Source organism: Poecilia reticulata, chromosome 1 (genome assembly GCF_904066995.2).
Source record: "Poecilia reticulata chromosome 1, P_reticulata-male-v2, whole genome shotgun sequence".
In the NCBI taxonomy this organism is placed as follows: Eukaryota; Metazoa; Chordata; class Actinopteri; order Cyprinodontiformes; family Poeciliidae; genus Poecilia; species Poecilia reticulata.
The window spans coordinates 45,027-69,032 of record NC_088830.1 but is presented as its reverse complement, the minus strand read 5'-3'; the positions used below and the strand labels follow the sequence as shown (position 1 = coordinate 69,032).

Genomic DNA, 24,006 nt, shown 5'->3' with positions numbered 1-24,006 from the left:
TGTAGTCATTTGGTATTGCTACATCCACCACAATGGCTTTCCTCTGTTGTTTATCCACCACCACAATGTCTGATCTTAGATGTTTCATCCTGGACAGTGGCTCTCACACTCACTAGTCCTCTGCTTCCTTCCTTATGGCTTGTGTACAGTCTCAGGGTGCTGGATTTGAGGTGGAACCCTCTATGCATGGTTAGTAGCCGGGTCTTAACATCCGTGGTCTTCATCTCTTCCATTGGCCAGCTAATTATTCCTGCAGGGTATCTGATTACTGGTAAGGCATAGCTGTTTATAGCATGGATCTTGTTCTTGCCATTGAGCTGGCTTCTCAGGACTTGCCTTATTCGTTGGAGGTATTTGGCTGTGGCTCCTTTCCTTGTGACCTCATCGAGGTTGCCATTTGCTTGTGGTATTCCCAGGTACTTGTAGCTGTGCTCTATGTCTGCTATTGTTCCTTCTGGGAGTGAGACCCCTTCTGTGTGGGCGACCTTCCTTCTCTTTGTAACCATCCGACCACACTTCTCTAGTCCGAATGACATCCCAATGTCAGTGCTGTAGATCCTGGTGGTGTGGATCAGTGAGTCGATGTCTCGCTCGCTCTTGGCGTACAGCTTGATGTCATCCATGTAGAGGAGATGACTGACCATTCTTGAGTTGGTATCCATAGCCAGTCTTGTTGATGATTTGGCTGAGGGGGTTCAGGTCTATGCAGAACAGCAGTGGGGACAGAGCATCTCCTTGGTATATCCCACATTTGATGGACATTTGTGCAAGTGGTTTGCAGTTGGCTTCAAAGGTGGTTTTCCACAGCCCCATCCAGTTTGCAATGAAGGCTCTTAGGGTCCTATTGATGTGGTACATCTCTAAGCATTCAATGATCCAGTGTGTGGCATTGAGTCTCATAGGCTTTCTTGTAATCAATCCAAGCGGTACACAGGTTGGTGTGTCGGGTTTTGCAGTCTCGGGCGACTGTGTGGTCTACAAGGAGTTGGTGTTTGGCTCCTCTGCTATTTATGCCTATGCCCTTCTGTGCCTTTCTCATGTATTTATCCATGTGCCCGCTTATCTTAGCCGCTATGATGCCTGACATGAGCTTCCATGTTGTAGAGAGAGAGGTTATTGGCCGATAGTTGGATGGGACTGAACCCTTTTAGAGATCCTTCTGGATTGTGCGCCCTTCAGTTAACCATTCAGGGTGAGTCCCATTTTGTAGCAGCTGGTTCAGTTGAGCTGCCAGTTGCTCATGGAGTGCAGTGAGTTTCTTCAGCCAGTGGGCATGGATCATGTCAGGTCCTGGTGCTGTCCAGTTTTTCATACCTGAGACTCTTTCTTTGACATCTGCCACAGTGATGGTTACCGGGGCTTGTTCAGGGAGGTTGCTGTGGTCCTCTCATAGAGAGCTTAGCCACTGTGCATTGCTGTTGTGGGACGCCTCCCTTTCCCACAACAGGAAAGGCATATGCCTTTCCAGTATTGTTCAGTCTCCAGCCTTGGTGGGTCTGCTCTGTTAGTACCCTACCATTGGGAGTACACTTTAGCTGGCTGGGTGGAGAAGAGCTGGTTAATCCTCCTGGCTTCATTCTCTCTTGTGTATCTCTTTAGGCAGCTGGCCAAGGCTTGGAGCCTTTGTTTGGCAGTTTTGAGTGCTTCAGGTATGGGCATCTGGCTGTACTTCTTAGGTACTAATCTTTTCATTGCACCCCTTTGGAGTTCTGACAGTTGGCTCACTTCCCTCCTTGTTATCTTGATTTTAGCCTCTAACCGTCGACGAGTTCTAGCTTCAGTGATTCAGCAGCTGAGATTGAGTCCAAAATCCGATGTGAGATTCATCCGTGCTGCAGTGAATCTGTCTCTCTTTATAGATTCTCCCTCTTCTTCCTTACATCGTGTCTTTAGGAAACTTTCAAAACAAAAACGGAAGATTTGGGATGTATCTTACTAGTGAAAGAATTACATATAAATAATAGTCTTTACTACCTGTGTAAACTTTGCCGGTGAATGTTATAACACATAATATAAGTTTTATAATATGTGTTATATTGTTTCATTTCTAATATAGGCTCTTGTGTCAGATAATCTAAGTCAATGTTAGAGAATAATACATTTTTTTAGATTTACGGAATCTCAGTTATCCTTCATAGCGGCTGAACCCGTATTACACCAAGCACTGTAGCTAATATTAGCTGGTATCTCGCCGGTGGACATAAATACAGTAAAGTAATATTCTAATCACAATATATACACAATAATATGTCCATCTTACTTGTGAAATGTTGTCTGTGGAGCCTCACATCAATAGTCCATAGATCCGAACAACAATATCCCTCAGTGCTGAGGCATCTTCTGCTGTTTTAGTTGAGCAAAGTAGGAGGGTATACCACTCCAAGATGGCCACCGCATTGGCTGCGCCGGAGCAGCCAATGCGGGGTCTACTCTTATATTATGTCTATGCACCTCGCTGCAGCAAACAGAAAGGGGCGGGACGGACCACTGTCAGTCTCTTACCTTATTTGGAAATGGGACCATTGCTCTCCAGAAGTGAAGGGGGCGCTATTTCCTATATTATCCGCGTTCTCCCGTTTTAATTTTCTTTTGAAATCTGTGACATAGCTTCATATGTACAGGGTTTCCCCCAGAAAACTTAAGCCCGGTGGTCGGGGTGTCGAGGCGGTCCACCAGCGGTCCACCGTGTTTTTGTATTAAAAGATGTTAAGGTGACAGGAAATTTGAAAATATCACTCGTAATTATACGTTGCGGGAAAACATCACCAGTGAAACACTACTTAAACCCACAACTAGTCTTAAAAACAACAAATCAAAATATACAATTAAAATTAATATCAATTATTTGCACTTTTGTTTAATCCAAATTAAGTCAGCAGCTCCATCAGGCACCCAGGGCTTCAGGGGCCATAAATGATCATATTTTAACACAGACTACAGATACCCCACTTATTTATTGTTTATTGAGATGATCAATGCTGCTAAATTTGATTCAATTTCAGCATACATACAAAAGATTTTAAATTGTTTAACATTTATATGTAAGATTTTAAGGAGCTGGCAAGTTTACTTTGTAAAAATTCTAATAATATTCATAGTTAGATTGTTTTGTTACCCTATCTACCATCTGATGCTATGAGTTTAATCTTTGAGTTTATGCTATGAGTTTAATCTCTGTTTGTTCACAAATACAATTTAGTAAACTGCAATTATAACTGATTGCTTTCTGGTTGGCCAATTAAACTACTCCCCTTCTCTCTGATTAAATCCAACACATCTGTTAGAGGTGCTGATGTTTTTAGCAACAAAAGGGGCCGCCACAACAGATTCTGCTCCAGGCCTCATACAGCTTTTTACCGGCCCTGCATGATGAGGTAATCTGCTGCACTACGCAGAGATGCCCAACAAACGGGAGATTTAATTCAATGCTGCTAATGTGGCTTTAGTAGCTCTTTCATTTCTGTCTGTTCAGTTTTTAATAAGCGTCACAGAAACTATTCTGGTTGGTCGAGTTTATGGGACAAGTTTCTCAGATCTCCGCACGGTCACACTTTAGCCACATGAAGGGTCACACTTTAGCCACATGAAGACCCATGTCAGCCTAGGTCACATGGTGGGGGGGACAAAGTTGGCTAATGAAGACATGCTACGAGTGGAGGATGATTATGAGGACCAGCCACCAGAGAAAGAAGTCCCTGTTTGACCAAAGAGAAAGAAGCAGATGAAATATTCCCCAAGAAAATTAGGTAAGTCATTTTGTGTTACTATTTTCTCCAGGTGAAGAGGGGTGGGACAGCCAGGTAAGTCCGGAAGGGGGAGCAGGAATCAACATTTACCAGTTGAGTTTAATAGGTTACATTTTAGACAACTAAAACCTGGTGTAAATGTATTTATTTATTAATAAACTTCTTGCAAACAACCATAAGTCAGAGTATCTGGTTGGAAATAATTTAGAATACTCATTAAGTGAAAAGATACACTCATGCGCCTAAAACTATACATTAAATGATGCAATCTGAATAACAACAGTGGCAGTCTGTCTGAACTTCTGCCAAACAAATATTTGATCAGAATAATTTTGTTCAGCTTTAGTTATTATGCTACTTGTGTTAAGAAATAATTTTATTGCACTTCATAACAACCAATCATGTTAACTAGACATTTGTCTGCCAATCTACCATTCTGACTGTGCAGAAAGGAACATTTTTGGAATGGTATTTAAATAAATGCTGAATTATGATGACATTGTTTTTTTGTTTTTGTTCTTTTTTTTAAGTGACCACAATGAATTGTGTCATCACCGACTATGAGATTGTCCAGAAGAGATTCACCAAGTTTGAATTCGTAAAAAGACTTTCACTGTGATTAACTTGCAAGAGGAACTGTAAATTCAGAGCATTCAGCATGGACACCTTCAAAGAGCTGCTGCCAGAAAATGAAGACAAGAAGAAGATCTCCTGTTTTCAGAGGATTACAGGAAGACTATAACGAAGGAGATGGCTGACATAATCAAAGCAAAACATGTTACTGTTGAAAAAAAATATTTTCTTAAGTTACAGAATAAGAAATTCTGTTTTAGTTTTTCAATCAGTATTTCAGAGTAACAACATACTGATGTTAAACCCTCTGTTTGAAGAACAAATTATCTTTGTTTTATTCCAATGTACAAAGGGTTTGTTCTACAGCTATGGTGGTAGTTATAAGTAGTCCAATGTGTTTCACTTCACTTGAGGTAAGACTTAATATCAGTGACATAGCATTTGACACTGTAACAACACTCAATGACATCTTCATAACTGTTGCTACTTTTTCACTTGTCAAGAAAAGTCGAGCTCATCCCACTTCCCCATGCTGGAGATTTTAGTTTAATAATAACAATGAATAAAGTTAACTTTAAAATTGAGTACACAGGTGACATCAAGACCCAACAGTAGAGTCAGACAGTAATAAAATTAATCTGGTTGTTATTGTGTCCTGCAAACTTTGCTTTAATTCTACTTTTTTCTATTTAATCACAAAAAAATCATAGTCAGGCAGAAAGAGAGTCATGAAACAGGAAGAGCAGGTTTCCTCAAGAAAGAGGAAGTAAGCTGCATGTATATAAAAATAGTTCAGACCATTCCTTATTTTTAAGCATTAAAGGGTTACAGAATAAAATCTAAACATTTTGAGTAATTGGATAAAACCCAGAGTAAAATGCTTAAATTAATAATAATAACTTAGAATTTAACCAATAATTAATATTGGTTTAACCAATGGTTGATGTTGGTTTGATTATAAGAATATTTACTCTTACACTTATGGAAGTACTTAAAGGTGAAACAAGTAACTGTAACATGGTATCAGATAATTAGAATAATGGATTATTCTTGGTTTCTTTTCAGAAATGTCTGTAATAACTCACATTATGATTATTAAGAGTAACTAATAAGTTATGGTTATTATAATATTATAAATAAATGTTGAATCAGAGAAACTAAAAGGTTATAAGTGTGATTTTGACATTGAATGGTGTAAAATGTGTAACTGAGAAACTGAGGAAGAGGAACTGATGGGAGAGCAGAGGGGACCAAGGCCTTATTGCTAAACTTAAGCTTTCCTAAGAAAATGTTGGGCAGGAAACAGGCGTAGGAGGACTGTTGAGCAACCTTGGGACATTAGCACAGACATCAGGACATAATGTCTCCAAAACGGTGATGGATATGAGATCATCTGTCCAAGCAGTCAGCCACTGAGAGGCACAGCAACAAAGCTAGCCAATGCTAACACACCAAAAGGTGGATAAACCCTTTATAAGGTGGGTGCAAAAGAGGAATCTTTGGTTGGATCCTTCAGGCAGCTTCGAGCCAAGATTGAGATGGACAAAGAACTCTGCAGCTGAAGAAGAGCCGGGGCCACAGAGCCGAAGACTGTTCTGCACATGGGGACCAACCCGTTAGCCCCGCAACATGTGGCTTCAAATCGCACTTCTCTCATCAGCTGGGTTCAGACCCCAAAGACAAAGACAAAGGCAAAGAGGAAGAACTGGTGTGTTCCTTCCATGAGACCAGCTTGTCTACATCTCAATGGACCAGAAAGATCGTGAGACGAGGAGAAGGGAGCTACAGAGCTGCAAGACAAGAAGCTGAGGACCGCTACGCACATGAGGAAGTCACCCTGATGCCCGAGACCTGCCGCTCTAAGTCAGTACTCTTCCTGTACTGGGAACCTCCTGCTGCTGCAACACCTTCTTCATCATCAGGCCAGTTCTGGGGTTCAAGATGCCAAACTCTGTCCATCTCTCTCAAAGTTTTCCTCTTTTAGTTCTCAGTGTCAGCATTAGGGAAAGATAGGCTAGATTATTGATTTTACTTATTTGATTATTTCTGCTACTGATTTAAGATGTACTGACCCTTGCAAAATTGCCTTACTAATAAAATTACTAGTATTAAGAAAATCTAAAAAATGTTGTGGACATTCAATTAATGAGTCACCTTAAAGTTCTTTGATGGTTGTAAAATAGCTATGAAGTTTGATTATGGGAGGAAAAAGTGGAAAATGTTTTATAGGTTGCTTTTAGCCAAAACTACAACATCCTTGGGACTCGCCCGAGTCACTAAAACCAACCTGGTTCAGTAACAAGTGCAAGTTGTAATAAAGAGAAAGAGCGACCGTTAACAGGTGGCTCTGTGAAGCTAGTTGATTGCAGGCTGCTCAATCTGGCTAATTCACAGGGTGAAGAAGGTGGAACATCTGGATGGAGGTCGTCAGAAACCAGGCTAGTCTTTCTCAATGTCAGCTTAAACAGAGTTTACTTCACTTCTGGACAGGGTAAAGTCCCAGCAGATTTAGGAAACTCAGTTCACCTGTTAGACGGAGAGCTGGTAGCACATCTCCTCCTCTGACTGAGAAGGGGAAGTAGAGAGAAGAGGGTGGGGGGTGTTGTGCAACAACACACTTTTCTTGAGGTAAGAGTTAATATTAATGAAACTAATGACACTTAATGACATTGTCATAACTGTTGCTACTTGTTTCACTTTACTTGAGGTAAAAGTTAATATTAATGGCACTGTAATGACACTTAATGACATATTCATAACTGGTGCTACTTCTTCCACTTTACTTGATGTAAAAGATATTGTTATTGACTCTGTTATTAAATCATTTGACAGTGTAATAAAGCTTAATGAAATCTTTATTGTTGGTCCTACTTGTTTTGCTTTATTTCATGTAGTGGGAATATTAATCGCTGTTTCGTTAAAGCTTTTGATAGTGTAATAACAATTAAATCATTATGACTACTATTATGACATATTTATAACAGGATTCTTGGTTAATGTCAAGTTGTCATAGTAAAGACATTTTTGTCTAGATCAGGGATCCCTAAACTACGGCCCGCATCCGGCCCGCCTCCACATTTGGTCCGGCCCCCTGAACAATACCAGAGAGCATTCAGATTTTTTTATATATTGTATTTTCCGGTTTATAAGTGGATTTTTCTTCAACCACCAGAGGGCTCTTTAGCAGGAAGTGTGTCCTGTAAACTGTGGGTGTTTTGTTTTGCATGGCGCATTGCTGCCATCTGTTGGACTTTTAGGGAACTGCTTGACTTTTATGTTATTTAATCAGTACGAGCCTTTACGTTAACATATGATAAAAAAGTAACTTGTTTATTGAATTAGTTTTGGAAATACCTGTGGGCGATTTATGTGCTACGTCATTGCTAACTAGCAGGCTGCTAAGATTTCTTAGGTCGTTACATAGCATTGCAGCTCATAGCATTCTGAGGTAGCTGTTGTATTAGTTGTACTTCTAATGTATGAAGCTGAATGTTAACACTTCTGTAAGCTGCTCTGAGCTCATCCTGAGTTGTTTGTGTTTTGACAGTTTCACTCTATTCTACATGAAAATAAAGGAAGAACTAATTAATCCTGACTCGTGTGAAAGGAGTTTGGCTGATGGTTAGTTTTGGTACAAGATACCATAGCGAGACCATTACAAAGTGAATCATTGGAAGTCAAAATTGGAAATAAAAGAAGAACGCGCCCATTAAAACGGAATTAGGTTTTAATAGGGAATTGAAATTTGAGAATGTTGTTGATCAGTTACATAGCATTAAGGGGAAATGCTATTTAACCGTTTTTTAAATAATACTGGGATCATTATGAGAATTTGAGGTATAGATATTAGGATCCAGTAGATGGCAGTAGTGCAACAATAATGGATGCAAGCTGCTGTTGAAATCTAAAGAAGAAGAAGAAGAAGAAGAAGAAAGTGAAATTTATCGGCCAACCGATTTATCGGCCAGTCCATTTCTGGGCGCCGACTTCCTTAACTTTGGATACTTAGATGTGAAGCCGATCTTATCCCCTGATCTTATCTTCATCCAGGGGCGGATCTACTGGGGTGGCAGTTGCCACCCCAAACGAGAGCCTTGCCACCCCTGTTGCATCCCCAGCTAGCGACAATGAATTCAATAAATAATTATTGAAAATCGGACATCAAGCGCATGAAACTCTTTTTTCCGACAACATTGAATGCAACACAATGTAACCTTACACCCACTGCTAAGTAGCGGGAAGTACGAGAGAAGGACAGAGCGCCAGCAGCATTGATGGATATATACATTACTGGACTGGACAGTGGCGCAGTTGGTAGAGCTGTTGTCTTGCACCAAGAAGGTTCTGGGTTCGATTCCCGGCCCCTGTGCATGCGTGTGTTTTCTCCGGTTACTCTGGTTTCCTCCCACAGTCCAAAAACATGACTGTCAGGTTAATTGGCCTCTCCAAATTGTCCCTAGGTGTGAGTGTGTGTGTGCATGGATGTTTGTCCTGTGTGTCTCTGTGTTGCCCTTTGACAGACTGGCGACCTGGCACCAGCAACCCTCCCGATCCCACTAAGGGACAAGAGTGTAAAGAAAATGAATGGACTGGACATTACGTGATTTATCGTAAGTCACACATGTGCCATTGCTGTCCATTGAGTCAGGAATATCGGTAGTCAGGAAACTACTACAATCACGCAAAGAATCAGAAAAACGGACACAATGTTTAGCAGTTAATTCAACCATAGATAATGGTAATAAGGGCTTCAGATTTCACAGGTGAGGAAATCTAAATCAGCTGGTCAGGCTTTTTTGATTAAATACATTTTTCTTAAGCATAACGCCAATAGCTAAAAATTTTATTTATACCAGGTGAGTCTTTCTACCCTGAAAATGTGGACCGGTACCAACTTTTGTTTTTCCACTGAAAGCTCTGGTTTGCACAATAAATGCCATGTGAGTGAAATTTCATGGATGATACTCTGATGTCCCATTCTCCTGAAGGCAGCACAGAGCTGCACCACCAGAAACTCACAGAAACACTGAAGAGAAGAAGAGTTATGATTAATGTAGTTACAGTTCTATCCATGTTTTAATGTTGCAGAGCTCAGTCGTTTTGCAAATAGATCAAAGTTTAAACTGACATGTTGAACATCTTTTATCTGCTCATTTTGTGCAACATTTAACAACTAGAAAATGGCGCAAGATAAGAATATTTTTTCCACTCTGATTGGCTGCTGTTAGGCCTACCAATTTTAAGTTGAATGTTCATTGCATTTTTTTGTTCATTGTTTTGTTCATTGCCTGTGAAAATAATTTCTATTCCCATGACTTTTTTGTTCTCTGGGAAATTATTTTTGATAATAAATACCGAAACAAGCATAAAAATCAAAACATCTACAATAGTGATAGTAATATTAATGATAAAATAATGGTCACTGACCAGTAGACCTGCAAATTCTTTGGTGGGGGGCGGTGAGGGACCTGGATAAAGGCTTGGGGGGCGCTGGCCTGAAACAGGTTGAGAAACACTGGATTAAACCAAACATTTGGATGCTCTGCACATTACACCAGCAGCTCATGTTAACAGTGAAGCATGCGTGACCTACCGCAGCCACCAGGGGAGTCCCTGGTGGCTGCATACATTATCAAATATATATTATTGTAAAAAGAAATCACTTCATGGTGAAATTGTGTGTTTTTGTTATTATAATGACATAGAAAACTATACTAAAAAAAATCTACTCCTCTGAGCAGCCTAAGCGGCTGCTTAGTTTGCTTATGCCTTGGGCCGGCCCTGCGCTGCACTTCATTTATTTAATGCATCGCTAGGTCGCTTTCTCTCACTTTGCAGACGTGGAGTAACAAAACCAATGTCTGGAATAATTTTCTGCAGGCCCTCTAAGATTTTATCCAAAGGACAAAATCTTGCTTAATCCACTATTTTCACATGTCGTAAGATTTAACTGTATTAAACACTAAGAATATTTATTTTCGTCAACATAGCGCAATTCACTACTCACCCGGCAGAAACAAGTTGACAGCCACTTATGCTTCTTTATTACCCTAAATGCTTTACCCAACTTGAAACTAAATAATTATTATTCTCCAGGCTTTTGAAAGCTTTCTGACTCATCATAGAATATGAGGTCTGCAGCTCCAAATAGTTAGTTATGTGGATCGCCTCAACACCTGATAAATCCTCAAGATAATAAGACATGTCTTTTTTACCAAGATAATACGGATCATATCCTAAATATACACATATTTTTTTCTAGATGCCTCGTCTGTTCCAGCCTATTTGGGGCATCAGCGTACTCATTGTGATCAATTTTGCTTTGTTTTGAACCAGAGAAATCGACTTCCGGCCCTCCATCTGAATTTTGTGTGTCATTTTGGGTCACGAGTCTGAAACCCAGCAATGAGGGGAAAAGTTAGGACAATTCCAAGGTCCCTGGCTGACAAGGGCCCCCCCACAGCTAAAGTCTCGCTTAGACATACACAGTAAAAAAAAATTCCGTAAAAAAACAGTAAAATGTACTGGTAATTTTCTGCCAGTACATTTTACTGTTTTTTTACGGAAATTCTGGGCACAAGCTTTCCGTAATTTAACAGCATTTTTTATGTTAAATTTACCAGCACTTCTGTTAATCCATAATGGAAATTTTCTGTATTTTTACAGTAAATCTGCAGTATATGCACAAGCATTTCTGTTACTTAAAAACTTTTAATTTTGACATCCAAAACAATCGAGTCTGTTAGCCATCGACTAAGTAGTAAATATAAAGCATTACATTTTAAATAAGCATAAATTTAAGCAAAACTAAACTTATTCAAAAGGACATTAGACCATAAAATTAGTGTTAAAATAGCTCATGCAGATGGGTTAAAAATAAAACCATAAACAATCAATTTGCAAATTTTATTTTGCAGTTCAAGGTTTTTCAATGCCATATCAACACATCATTACAATATAATTAAATAGCATTTTTGATTATATATTCAGTCAAACATATTTTTAAAGTTCTTAAGGTCAATGTAAAGTTCATTCTTGAGTCCAGAGTTTCAAGTTAATTTAATAATTTTGTTAAGTTTAATTTAATTAACACAATCCAACACTAACATAAAAAATACAATTTAAATCTTGCAATTTGCATTACAAGATTAAAATCACAGGTGTAAACAAGGACCAACATCCAACTACTATTTTCTGAACTGCTGTCAACAGAACAGAGAACATTATGAAGCATCACCTTTTACAAGAATCAAATTTTCCATGGACTGTCAAAGTCATACAGTTCATTTACAAACTTGAGCAGTCGGGGTGGAATGTGATGATGCTTCTTCCCCTTCATCTCAGCCTTCGACCCTCGTTTGGGGTTTAAGCCCAGAAAGACTCTGAAAAAGAAAAGGGGATACTTGAGTTTAACATACAGACAGATGTGTCCAAATTACATTATTGCAGCTGATCACCTGTGTCATGCAGCTGGACTGTCTCAACAGTTGCAAATAACTCCTTGACAATCCTAAACTATGAATAATTTAAATGAACAATCACTGAAACAACAACAAAATTGTTGGCACACTTCTTTTAATGGAGGCAAACCCATAACAATCACTGAAGTTACTTGATAAAAGTGTAAAAAAGGGAAAAAAAGATTGACTGAAAAACAATGAAAATAAGACAATGCTTCTGAACTGTGGTTCAAAAGCACAGAATGAATTAGAATTATTATTGCTCAGGCCAAATAATTCAAAATATCCACAAAAATATACTAACCTTTGTATATATTCCAGTGTCAGGGACATGTCTTTTGGATTGTGGAGCACCTGGCTGACAGCTGGACACAAATGAACACACCAAGCTTTGGTCCTGCTTCTCACTTTGGAAACCCTAGATCCGAACACTTATATTCTCTGGGTTGATTTTTGACCTTTTCCCATGCCACCCTGTTTTAATGATTTAATTGGACAGAATGGTTCCAGGAGTAGTTTGATGTAACTTTAGTAGGTAGTGCCTGGAACATGTTTTGCATTTTTGTGGCTAAGTATCTGTTGCTGGTGCATGAGTTTGACTCAAAAGCATGTTCGAAGTGACAGTGCCATATGATTTTTTGGCTCTGCACTCTGGCTCATAGTTTTGGATATTGGGATGTGTAATTTCATGCTCCCTGTAGATTTTAGACTGACGGTATATTCCTCCTCCTCGCTTTTTCTTCTCCCAATCCACGAAACAGATGAAATACAGTGTTCTGGGCCACACGTCCCACTGACTTGGGGTACACTGACATCACACCTGTCGCTTTTGATTTTTAACTGGGTCCTAACATTTGGCGGTTTCCATAAGCCTGCTGCAGTGGAGGGGACAGCAGCAGCTAGTGCAGTGTTACTTATTAGAGGTCAAGCTTTTATTCAGGTAAGAAAGGAATAACATTTTGTTAAATGCACTTACACTGTGTTCTTGGATTAAGGCCGCACATACTTGTTATCACATTCAGTTAGTGAGTGTTATACACTGTGTACATCTGAGCTGTCAGTCTCCAGGAACAGAGCTTCTTTTAGTTTTGATATTGTTTTTATTGTTTCAAATCATTTAGATGTCCCCAAGTCACAGAGCTGTGAGTTTGAATCACCCGGGATATGACCGTGATGGACATATTGCACTTTCTTTGTATGACTAGGAATGGTAGGACTTATGCTCCTAGATTATCCTGATAACGATTGGCTCTACCTCGTTGCGATTTGCAATTTAGTTTGGATGTTTCTGTGGCTGAACTGACAGTACACGCAGTTCTGCCTCAGAAACAGGAGGAGAGCACATCTGAGTGCTACAAGTGAAAGATTTGAGAAGTCTGTACACAGACAGTTCTTGTTGTAAATATGAAATAAAAGCAGCATATGCAGTACTATAAGATTTAGGTAGTGAGTTTCAGGAACAGAACCAATCCATAAATTAAATTTTGTTTGTGTGGCACATTTCAGTAGCAGGGCATTTCAAAGTGCTTTACATAATTGAAATAAAACAGCATGTGACATTGAGTAAACAGTGAGAGAGAGAGAGATTTTGTAAAGAAAAAAAAGATAAAAACATTAAAACCTGCAGCCCTTTTAGGACTTTAGTTTAACGTCATTTAAACGTTAACTGGGACTTTAGTCAAAAACACAGAAGACAACAAATGCAGGGTTCTTAAAAAACGCATAAAATATGAAACTGAAATGGAAATTGGTAGAAGCTGTTTGACTGTTTGATACTTGTCATTCCTTTAAAAGTTAAGTATTAGAACTGAAGTAGGTGGAATAGAACCATCTGTACAAGATCTTTTAACACAAAAAGGGAGTGTCACCACTGGAGCTGTCTGATGAGCAATAAGGAGTCAGTTAATGACCGACTCTGACAAGGACTGAATGGTAAGGTGATTCTTTCTCCTGATATGAGACTCCAGGTTCTTCAAGAAGTCTATGGACTTGGCATGAAAGGATTTCACAGGTGATGAAAACCTGGAGCACAGGTGGCATCTTTTCTCAAAGACATGGTTAAAGGATAGATATGCTGACGCTGGTAGGTATTAATCCCTCTGGATGCAATACTCAAGATACCTGGAGGCGTGGCCAGCGCAAAAGAAGACAGCAAAGCTTTCATATTTTGCTTGATCAATCATTATGTTCCACGCTATGGATTTCCGACGAAGATCAGGTGAGTAAATTGTACTCCTTTAGGAATCAAAATCTGCAGAATGTGGAACAGATGCTCGGATTGACCCATTTATTCGGTACAGTATATTAACCCCAATCACAAGGCAAGGTTGAGAGAGTAAACAAAACAAAATTGGCTATAAACTGTGCAGTCTAAATTTAAATTGGGTAAAAGCATTGCTTACTGTTTGATGTTTGTTTGAATGTCCATTAACAAATCAACATATGAGCTCCACACGAGAAGGATGTCTCCGGGACCTGCACTCGGATTCCAGAATGGACAGGTGAACCTGCACATTTATTTCATAATTATGTCTTTAGTGAGTCACAGGTTCTGGCAACACAGTTTGCAAAATACCAGACGTCATAGGACCGTCCAGGCTCAAGACCGGTCCCAGGAATCAACTGGGTGAGGCTAAAGGTCATCAAAAGACAATGGTCTGAACCTCGCTTCACCAGACCATACCAACTCGTGGAAAGGACGTCTCACGCTGTCCGTCTGCAAGGGAAAGGAGACACCTGGTTCCATTGGAGTCACTGCACAACAGCTGAGGAGCCACGACGCGCTCCGAGACGTACAAGAAGATCTGCAGCTTCAATCTTCAGACGAGGAGCGTCTGCAGGCACTTCCCAGGACCCAGGAGGATCAGCAGTTCCAGGCAGGAGTGTAGCAGGAATTTCTGCCATGACCACTTCAATTTCCTGGAATTCGAGGCTTAAAAGGCCCAGACAGGCATAATACTCCTGTTTCCGGTGTCCTTGTATTGAGAAAAAGGAGATTGCACCCTCTCCTTAAACTCACTGTTATATTGGCACAATAAATCAAATTTTCAGTGAGCAACGGACACTCAGGTGGGAACCTGAGGTTTAAACCCGATGAGGAAAACGGTTGCACGAAGGATCAAGTTACAAGAGGATCACCGTTAACACGTTCTCTCTTTTGCATATTTTCGTCTTTTTTGCAAACTCTTAATGAACTTTTGTTTCTTTTTGCGCGTATTTTTGGATCATTTCTTGACGAAGAATTCCTTTTGTTTTTGAGGAATGTCAAAGAAGAAAAGATACGGACTCTAAGACTATTATTGAATTCTGTAAAAAAAAAAAAAAAAAGCATTTGTAATTGATTTTTATGTGTTCTAATTTCTTTTTCCTCCACAGCTTTTCTTTTGGTGTTGCTTTTTATACTTTTGAAGGATTATAATTTTTATGATCATTATTGACTTTGTGATTAGTGGCCATCTTTAGTAAGTTTTGTGTACCTCAGTTATTTTTCCATTTTATCATTTTTGGGTGATGATTTGTAATGTGTTGCTTGTTCTGAAATAATTGGGTTATAGGATTTTCATATTTTAACCCTTTTACGCCGGAGTTTTGAGCGTCTGCCTAAATAAATCTTCCTTATTTAAATTGTAAGTAGTTCTTTAAATGTCCTGTGAGACGATATACTTACCCATGTATCCATAACAACCTGAACTTTCAATATCCAGCAAGTTATTTTCGCAATATACTGTCTATTAAACGAGTCCCCCGCCCCCAGTCTAGAAAGGTTAATAGATATTTTTACATTTCAATTGAGATTGTTACAAATTTTTGGTATACTTCAGGTGAGTATTAAATTCTTGAACAGCACAAATCTATCATCTACAGGTAAAGAATAAGGAGTTTAATATGAGATGCATAAAACTGCTAAGGGTAGCAGAGGCCCACCTGGTCCGCCTCCCTATTAGATGCTTTACTGTGGTGCTGCAGATGAGGGGGATGTGGAGCTGAGGGGTCCTGTTGAAAAGGGGGACTGTTATATAAGAAGGCTAATATACTGCTCAAAAAAATAAAGGGAACACTGCAGTGTTCTCTTAAATGTTAAAGTGTTCCCTTTATTTTTCTGAGCAGTGTATTTTAGTTATTTCAGTCTACTGAATATATTTTTTGTTTGTTCCTCTGTTGGAAGGCTTTATCAATTTATTTGTGAGGTCTTTGTATCTCAGACTTTAAAAGGGGGACTGTTGAGGGAAAAATGACTATTTTTAGTATTTAACACAGTTTAAACCTTTTAGAAAAAATTTCTTAATTTTGAACAGGTTTCTGTTAGTGATTTGAAACTAAAACTATTGCTGGGTAAGTATTGAATAGAGATCTGCAGGAGAGTTTCTGCTTAGACCCCTGGGGTCTTATCATTAAGAAAATAAATTTAAAAGAAATTAGTTTTAGAATTTATCATGACTTGATTGAAATACCCTAATTATAGTTTTAAAATTTATAACATATTCTGGCCTATTGATCTTTATTTTACTTGTAGTTAAATCAGATGGTTTGTTAAGATCTCTGATCTGCTCTTTGTCTGTCTGGGAAACAATCAGTAGGAAGTTCTAGCTTTTCACACTGATCTGTGAAAAGCCATAAACCACCATGAATTCGGAGAGTCTGCTTCTACCTTATTTAACAAAAGGTGTTTGATCTTGTGAACAAATTTCAGGGACTTTCTAAATTCAAAAAGGGCCAGAGATGCCTTCCAATTGGGCAAGTAGAGATACGCCTTATTTGAATACATTAAAGAGGAAAACACACCTACAGGTATAAAAGTTTGTGCAAAAAAGGAAATAATTCAGAAAAAAGCTGATTTATTTTACTTCTGCACCAGCTCTTTCTCCAAGGACGTCCTTGATATTTCTCTGTCTTCTTGTCTCAGGTAACAATGTTTGTATCTGTGTTTCTCCAGTTTCCTGTTCTATCTTATATTTTCTTCTGATTGGATTAAAATTCTGTAGTTCTGTGACGTCAACACGCATTGTTGTGTTTCTGTCCCCACACGTGGCCACGCGAGAGAACCCGTAATCAACAGGAAGAATCAGAGACAGATTTTTTTGCTAAATTTAATTGTATAAATAATTCTTCCTTAACATTAGGATTACCTTCCCCAAGTAAGATCAGAATCACTTGACTTTGCAGCCAGAAATTTGCTTCTAAAAACCGGAAAATATTTCCTATGTAGCTTAATTGGCCCGAAGTAGCCACTGGTTGTTAGCCTAGCAGCTAACGTTTTCATACTGTTTTCTAATGAGAGAGAGCTGATGAGAAACTGCTGTTAGAGGAGAAGTTCATTAAAAACCAGAGGATTTAGTGAGTAAAGGTCAGTCAGGATCAGAGCTGGAGCTGCTGGTCTTCAGTCTGTTTCCAGCTCAGCTTCTCCATGTCGGTATTTAGCTATAAAGATGCTACGAGTCAGAGCCCAACATGCTGAAAATGTCTTTTTATGAATGTGAAGGAAACATTTATGTATTTTCTATTTCACTTTTGGATAATTTCTCTTTTATTCTTGGCTTTAGCCTGTGAACCAGGACGTCTCAGAAGTCATTGAGTTCTCCCAGTGTGACCAGCAGACTGAAGCCTGTGACCAGTGTTCCCAGTATAAGAAATAAATGTTTCATTCTTTCACTTTTTGTGTATTTTTAAATATCTCAATCTGAAGTATTAGTGTAATAATGTAGCTTATGTATTGAAATAAAACTAATTTACTCTGTTAGAATTATTTTCACTCTTTGCTGTCAATAGCAGAGTTGATATACTGTAATAAATATTTATTCTCTGGAAAAAAGTCAGAAAAATATGTAGTTTAATGTTTGACAAACATGATTTATAAATCAAAAGTCATTTCTCAATAACGTATAAAAATAAATACAAGAAAATTATTTGTTTCTTGTCTTGAAATGTTAAATGTACATTAAATTATGGAATTATGTAAATATATTCTTTAATAAATCACTGTAAAAGTGTGTCTGTTCATCAATTTCAATATAAAAATGATCAGAATCATTTCTATCAAATAAAACATTGTGCTCTTTATTCAGAAATACCCCAAAATAATTAAATAATCACATCAAAAGTTAGAAACTCTGTCTTTAGTCATTTCTTTGATTGCCAAATATATTAATGTGTGAGAAAATGTGTCAATGGCAGGTATTAATTTAAAATACTTTGTAGAACGACACTTTCTAAAGTTCGGTCCATTCACTTGTATTAGCTTACTGGCACATATTCCACATTCAATATGGCGGACGCTGTTACGTATCGCAGCAACGGGCCGGTCCGCTCCATGAGGCGTCTACGTATTAACCCTCCTGTTGTCCTCATTTTCTGTGTATAGGGAAAACACATACAAATCTCGGTCATTTTGACCCAAGGATAACAGGAGGGCTGTGGGAGCTAAAGGACCTCTGAACACCACCGACCGACGCTGTTGTCACGGTTGCCTAGAGACGGACACTACACAACTGCGGTGAGGTGATACCAACCCGCGTCTTTTTACAACATCCTCGACCGATTCTCCACCGTCCTTAGAAGCAAAACGTCTTGTAAAGATACAGACGTGAGAAGGAAGACGCAAATCCCAGGCTGAATAATGTTAGTGAGGATGAACACAGAATTAAAAAAATGTGCCCATCGTGGCGAGGAGAGGAACACAGCAGAACCTGATATGGTAACATCTTGCTATGATTAAGTTTCTTATTGTGATTTTAGTAGACTATATTGGTTTCACTATTTGCTCATTTAATGTATAATAATATCAGTCAAAAATAATACAGATGATCATTTAAAGAACAAATCATTATTATTATCATTATTATTAATGCTCCAGACCCAGACCTGCAGCCATGGGCGGTTCTAGGTGGGGGCTAACAGGGTACCAAAGAAGTTATACTAAGTAAATGTCTTATGTTAATACTCAGTGGTGGATCGATTTTTTTAACCTTCACAATTTTACTTTAACAACAAATTAAAAATTATCGTGCTGCAATTTTAGCTGCTGTATGGAGATAGGATCACACTTTCCATCTGCAACCTGGATCTCTGGAGACGCAAGTGGGTCTTTAGCTCACTTATTATATCAAATGATGAAATATTGCTCTGTTTTTTTTTATGTTTCATTCTTTTTCAAGTGTTGCCATGGAAAAATACTGACTATCCCGGTCTCTGTGGTAAATCTGGTCTAGAACCAGCCTCCAAACCTAACTCCTTATTTCTATAAATATTTTGGTAATACTCTGTAAAATATCAGAATGTTCACATAACTTTTATACTTTTAGTTGTTTGAGGACATATTTAGAATATTAAATCAGGTGTTATGATCAGTTACTCAGTGGTTTAACAAATACTTTTTACACTTGCTTAATTAAACGTATTTAAAGTATACTACTCTGATTGGAGTACAGTTTTGGGGTACTCTATAACCGACCTCTATGCATGAATGATTGCTCTATGGATCACTTTTTAAAGACAAAAAACACTGGCATAAAATATTATCTATCACTGCAGCGGCCATCCCACCCCGTGAGAGTCGGGCGACGCGCCGTGGTGGGCGTCCCTTATTTTGATTTCTGAAAGGTGGCAACCCTACTATGCCGCCAAGAAAAATAATAGTCAGGTTTTAAAAAAAATATAGAGATAGAGAGAAAATGAATGTTCTCTATCCTCAATTTGTAATCCAGTTCTTCTCCAAGAGGTGGGTAGACTGTCGATTATCAACCATTAAGCACATTTAGTTTAGCTACAGACTACTGTTTGCCTCCATTTCTTTTAATAAATGAAGGAACAAATTACCAAAATATTCATATATTTAATTTGACCCTGTACCTTTTATTACACTTAACAGATGAGTCAGTCAGCAGCAGCTCCAGCCACCATACTAGCCTAATCCTCCCGTCCCAGTGATAAAGGTAAGCAACACTGTGTTCAATGACAAGATAGTTAGCATAATTACAGGGAATCTATAGAGATTTTTTCTGTCTCTCTGCTCTTTTTAGAATTACACAACAAACAATATTTAATACTGACAGAAATTCAAACAATCTTTATAAAAAGATAATAAAAATAGCCTCCTGTCAGTCCAGACAGTCCTACACAACATGGTGATAGCTTTAACAAATATGGAGAAACATATTTTTTAATTAAAGTTATGTACTGCTGCTTGAACAAAATGCAACTTCATAGTATTTTTGAGAAGTCTGGATTGCTTTATGTATATTTTGCATGTTGCCTATGACTGTTGCTGGTGGGGAGAGACATATTAAAGCTAATAATAATAAAAAATTAAGCAACCTATTTGCATACTGTATGTGGACTGTTGGATGTAAAATTCACTAGCAATGAATATTGTGCTAGTATCAGTATTGGACCAAGGAAAATAAGGCAGTTGCAAGCCTTTAAAATTGTGACGCTTTTTATGGGTCAGATAGACTCAAGAAACTCTAACAGCAGGTGCGCAGGAGGGGCTCAATTTCATTTTGAGCCTTGGAACCATGTGGCTTAAAGTATACCCACAATAAATTCAAATTGTGCATCTCATTTTTCCTTTAAAGAACATCTGCAGATATATGTTGCCTCATTTGTCAATACTGGGGGGAAAAAAATAATGAAATTCCAGAACTGATGAGATTCATGGCCATCATGAACTGATGTGAACTTTTCGTGGTTAGCTTCACTCAAAGACTCAAACGGAACATTGTTAAATGTTTAATATTCACCAATATCAAAAGATAATGAAAAAGGCGGCATACTTGGAAGTCAGTTTCCCTGCGTGTTTGCTGCCAAACTGGAGGACAGAATGAGCATCAGAAGAGAACAGCAGTGACGTTTGAAATTAGTCTAAAAAAGAAAGTTAAAGAAATAATGTGTTGGGTTTGGACTGAACACACACAAATGTGAGCACTAACTCAATGGATGGCAGGAATGTGTTCAAGAAGCAAGGACACATACATAACAAAGCCCACAGCACACACACACGCATACACGCATTCACACAACCACACTTGTGATCTCACACACACACAAAGTCCCCTTCCAGGACACTTTGCTCCCAAGAGGGCGGAAAAAATTAATGAGAGTACAATCCTTTATCACCCCTGAGACAGAGAGTGACTGAGAGAAACAGGAGGAAAGATGGAAAAGAGGGGAAGAGTGAGAGTAATCTAGTGTCCTCCCTTTGCTTTGGTTGCCATGGGAACCCCTGTCTCTATGGTTGTCTCTATGGTTGCGGGAGCTAAAGGACCTCTGAACACTACGGTCAGTGGGAACTGACTCTAGAGTTTCACAATCCACTTGAATCCTGTCTGGAACACAACACAATTAAAGCACGCTCCAACCAAACACAACACAAACAGGCGATAGGCGCTTTCCCTTCTCTGACGTCGACATGTCACTGCATGGACATGCTTGCATGGTTAAACCTGGGATCGAGATAGGGTCAAGGTGTGAGTGATGGATGAGAAGGGAGCTTTCACATGAGAAATGAAAACATCCTCTCCCTCTTCTTCTTTTTCTTTAGTTCTTCTTCCACTCAATCTTTGTCTCTATCATCTCTCATTTTCTTGTCTTTGGCCAAATAATTTTTTTCTGTGCTTTTCTCCTCTTGCTCCCCCCTCTTCCTTTATATAGCACTGCATAATTTCCCATCTTTATTCCATATGACTTTCCCACATTTTTCCTTTCACCATCTACACTCTCTTTCCCTCCAGAAAGCCTCCGCTCTGTGTCACTCTTGTCCTCTTCTTGCATCTCTGTATATTATCGCCCTTGGGTTGAATTCTAATCTGAAACCTGAATCTGGCTGTGACAGATAAAATACAACCACACTTTATAATTAACATAAGCAGTGAGAATGAAAAGGCAGAGAGGAGGAAATGACTGTCGGAGATACAAGAGCAGTGAAGAAAGAAGGAGGCAGGGAAGATGAAGTGAACAAAAAGGGTTTAAGACTGCAGAAGAGAGGGATTATAAAAGCTTCAGATTTAATCTTTCAACTGTAAACAACTGCAGGTGTAGCATGGCCTTTGTCTGCTGGCTCTCCTCTGCCTCTGAACTCTCTCCTTGAGTGCTAACACAGGTAATAAAGGTCAGGCAGACATTATAAATCAAATCAGATCACATCAACTTAATATTTCTGGCACCATCCCCTTCCCTTGGCTTAGATACACATGCCAAGGCCAGCATGTGGGATGGTTTTCATGTGCAATGTTCATTAAGTTAAAAGGATCATCCAAAGGGACAGAAAGGCCGTCTGGACGGAGGAGCAGGAACAGAATGTGACGCAGCTTAGAAGATATCAGACATTTCCACTGACACCACTTTAAACCCTTAAACAGGACATGTTATGCTGATTTCTACCCATTTATAACTGCAGTAGTGTTATGATCAGTGGTGGAGAAAGTACTCAAAAAATGTACTTAAGTAAAAGTACAAATACACAGACAAAAATGTACTTAAGTAAAAGTCAAAGTACCACATTAACATTTTACTTAAGTAAAAGTAAAAAAGTGCTGGCTTTTAAAAATACTTAAGTATTAAAAGTAAAAGTACTTGCTGAATGCATTACCTAATCACTAATATCATTAAGTGAACCGATCGTATTTAATTTTAATACATTATAAATGTGCCATTTTAATGAACAATGCCACAGATAAAGCCTGTTTTTATTGAGTTTACTCTGTAACATAGTTTAGACTTAGATATGTGATTCTATGCATCATAATTTCAGGGATGGAAACATCTCGTCTCCTGTCCTAACATAACATGAACTTCACTTTTTTTGCCACACATTTATTTTGAAAGAAATCCAACTGGCAGAGGAGGACATGGAACCAAGGAGCCTCGTAGCAGAGTTGTAGTCTAGACCACCGAACCCAAGACCAAATCAAAACCAGCACCCCGTGCTACATGACAATAACATTTAGTGCACCTATCAAAACTGCTTCTCAAATTGATCTGAAAGATTCACTTTCCCATAAAAACACCTAGATATTAAATACTTAGAGCTGAAATAAATTTAACCAGTGACAATTCAAACTCTTCTTCATTCTGTTTTGCTTTCATCTCTGTGCCACAATACACAGAGGTCTCCTGCCATCCCTAAAAAAATAACACCCTGGGCGGTTGCCCATATTGCCAATGTCAGAAATTGCACCATTAAACATAGCAATTAACAACGCTCAACTATGAACACTGTCCAAGGCCCAATAAGCAAGAAGTAACCAAGCAGTAGGAGCACCGTGACTGTTCTCATCCTCCCTCCTGCTGCAATGTCTGCCACCATGACAGGAGACGAAAACAAAGAGCAATGAGCATGCTCTGTGTTCCTACGTTCTTGTTTTATTTATTCGCCAATTAAATATAAAGATATTTTAATGAAATAAAATAGCTACTGCAGTGTACGCAGAGCATTACAAGAACAAAGAACGGCTCTCAGTGAGGCTTCAGCACTATAGGACTTGGTCAAGATCCGTCCAGAAGAATCGGATCATCCATGAATGTCATATCACTATATTGCACTTTGGTCACAGCGTTGTCCCATATATGCAACACATCAGTCAACACCTCCACACAGTAATTCAGTGCATGAGTGACAACTTTTTTTCATCGCAGATGCAACATGTGTTTCAGTAAATACAGCTAGCTTTGCTAGCATCACGTCCACAGATCTTACCTTTCTTTAAGCTTTCCTTCCAAATGACGTTAAAAGTTGGAGGAAGTTTCACCGTCTGTGAAAGCTGCTGATTTTACATGTCGCCATATCTTATGATTTATGCAGCTATTATATTACTGACGCTCAGAGGAAACCACTGCGCATGTCTGGAGCTCCGCTTGCGAGTAAAGGTGGAGCCGATGGGTGACGACAGACACTAAGTCACGTTATTGCTCGGATTTTTCGGCGCCACCTTAAGACCCTGAACTTCACATTTTAAGGGAAAAAAAGCGCAACGCGACTTGGATGTAACGAGTAACGGGACAGTTTGTAGAAATGTAGTGAAGTAGAAAGTACAGATACTTACTGTAAAATGTAGTGGAGTAAAAGTAGAAAGTATCCATTATTAAATCTACTTAAGTAAAGTACAGATACACGAAAATTGTACTTAAGTACAGTAACGACGTACTTGTACTTCGTTACTTCCCACCACTGGTTATGATGGAAATAACATCATAACACTACTCTTCTGCTCCCTCATGTCTGCTGATCCTTTTCA

The 24,006-nt window shown here is 38.8% G+C and overlaps 1 protein-coding gene and 2 long non-coding RNA genes across 5 annotated transcripts in view; 1 reads left to right on the top strand and 2 right to left on the bottom strand.

Moving 5' to 3' along the window:
- Positions 1-24,006, bottom strand: part of LOC103463029 (voltage-dependent T-type calcium channel subunit alpha-1H-like) — a 235,023-nt gene that overhangs the window by 182,449 nt on the left and 28,568 nt on the right. The gene's annotated exons all lie outside the window — the stretch shown is intronic.
- On the bottom strand, positions 11,212-13,396 carry LOC103463023 (uncharacterized). Its single transcript, XR_533445.3, has 2 exons — positions 12,084-13,396; positions 11,212-11,701 (listed from the first exon to the last, which is right to left on the bottom strand). It is a non-coding gene; the product is annotated as an uncharacterized LOC103463023 (long non-coding RNA).
- LOC145549700 (uncharacterized) overlaps positions 18,354-24,006 on the top strand; it is a 28,196-nt gene continuing 22,543 nt past the window's right edge. Inside the window, exons 1-2 of the long non-coding RNA XR_014085591.1 lie at positions 18,354-18,470; positions 19,644-19,707. This is a non-coding gene — a long non-coding RNA (uncharacterized LOC145549700). The remainder of the gene's footprint in view (positions 18,471-19,643; positions 19,708-24,006) is intronic.